Source organism: Marmota monax, unplaced genomic scaffold (assembly GCF_021218885.2).
Source record: "Marmota monax isolate L192 unplaced genomic scaffold, Marmota_monax_Labrador192_F-V1.1 WCK01_AAM20220418_F8-fsc00050, whole genome shotgun sequence".
Lineage (NCBI taxonomy): Eukaryota > Metazoa > Chordata > Mammalia > Rodentia > Sciuridae > Marmota > Marmota monax.
In genome coordinates, this window is record NW_026694552.1 from 1,112,213 (window position 1) to 1,114,579 (window position 2,367).

A 2,367-nucleotide genomic window follows, 5' to 3' on the forward strand; every position below is an offset into this window, starting at 1 on the left:
ATGCAATGGAGGAAGGATAGCATCTTCAACAAATGGTGCTGGGAAAACTGGAAATCCATATGCAACAAAATGAAACTGAATCCCTTTCTCTCGCCATGCACAAAAGTGAATTCAAAATGGATCAAGGAGCTTGATATCAAATCAGAGACACGGCGTCTGATAGAAGAAAAAGTTGGCTACGATCTACATACTGTGGGGTTGGGTTCCAAATTCCTCAATAGGACACCCATAGCACAAAAGTTAATAACTAGAATCAACAAATGGGACTTACTCAAACTAAAAAGTTTTTTCTCAGCAAAAGATACAATAAGAGAGGTAAATAGAGAGCCTACATCCTGGGAACAAATCTTTACTCCTCACACTTCAGATAGAGCCCTAATATCCAGAGTATACAAAGAACTCAAAAAATTAGACAATAAGAGAACAAACAACCCAATCAACAAATGGGCCAAGGACCTGAACAGACACTTCTCAGAGGAGGACATACAATCAATCAACAAGTACATGAAAAAATGCTCACCATCTCTAGCAGTCAGAGAAATGCAAATCAAAACCACCCTAAGATACCATCTCACTCCAGTTAGATTGGCAGCCATTATGAAGTCAAACAACAACAAGTGCTGGCGAGGATGTGCGGAAAAGGGTACACTTGTACATTGCTGGTGGGACTGCAAATTGGTGCAGCCAATTTGGAAAGCAGTATGGAGATTTCTTGGAAAGCTGGGAATGGAGCCACCATTTGACCCAGCTATTCCCCTTCTAGGTCTATTCCCTAAAGACCTAAAAAGAGCATGCTACAGGGACACTGCTACATCGATGTTCATAGCAGCACAATTCACAATAGCTAGACTGTGGAACCAACCTAGATGCCCTTCAATGGATGAATGGATAAGAAAAATGTGGCATTTATACACAATGGAGTATTACTCTGCATTAAAAAATGACAAAATCATAGAATTTGCAGGGAAATGGATGGCATTAGAGCAGATTATGCTAAGTGAAGCTAGCCAATCCCTAAAAAACAAATGCCAAATGTCTTCTTTGATATAAGGAGAGTAACTAAGAACAGAGTAGGGTCGAAGAGCATGAGAAGAAGATTAACATTAAACAGGGATGAGAGGTGGGAGGGAAAGGGAGAGAGAAGGGAAAATGCATGGAAATGGAAGGAGACCCTCAGAGTTATACAAAAGTACATACAAGAGGAAGTGAGGGGAAGGGGAAAAATAATATAAGGGGGACAAACGAATGTCAGTAGAGGGGGCAGAGAGAGAAGAGGGGAGGGGAGGGGAGGGGAGGGGAGGGGGGATAGTAGAGGATAGGAAAGGCAGCAGAATACAACAGACACTAGTATGGCAATATGTAAATCAATGGATGTGTAACTGATGTGATTCTGCAATCTGTATATGGGGTAAAAATGGGAGCTCATAACCCACTTGAATCAAATTGTGAAATATGATATATCAAGAACTATGTAATGTTTTGAACAGCCAACAATAAAAAATTTAAAAAATAAATAAATAAATAAATAAACAAACAAACAAACAAACAAACAAAAAAAGAATAGGGTAGATTGAGGGCATACCATGAAGGCCTTGAATGATAGTTTAGAGTGTTTAATTTTAAGACGGTGGGTTCTGCAGAAACATTTAAGTTTTTGAAATGGTGAGATAACAGGCAGAGAACCTGGAAATGGAGGGAACAGTTGGAAACAATTTCTGTGGTTCAAGGGACATTGACTGGTGGCCTCAATTAGGATAGTGAAAATAGAAATGGAAAAAAGAAAATGATGCAATGTACTGAAGAAGGAGAATTAATTTAATTTTTTATATTAGTACTTACATATCAATGACACTCAAAAAATAATTGTAACATGCATTGAAAAACACTTCATTGGTTAAAAAATATAGTTTTAAGGCTATTTTAGAATGTGTGTGGTCATCCCTATGCATGTGCTAAAATCTTTTTTATACTTTATTTCTCTCCTGGTTCAAATTGCTAACCTGCTCTTCAGGCAATTTTCCACTTGGCTTGACTCAGGCCTGAGGTGGTAATTTTTCCCTGACCCCATTACATTGCTTTCTCATTCTCAAATCTTCCTTTGACCCTTACCATTAATGAAAAAATACCTCTGCCATATTGCCAGCATCAGCTACAATTAGTCACTGTCACATCTGTCATGACTGTACTTTATTGCAATTCTGATGTACATGACTCTTCTTAGAAGAAAAAATTATAGGCCAAAACTCCTATAAGTAAACCCTTTGGAAGATGAGATGAAAAATTGTAATTATGAAATGCATTTGAGTTTTCAGTCTAAGACATATGTGTTTTTTTGAAAGCAAAAAGGTAAGACAGGATGATTTATGA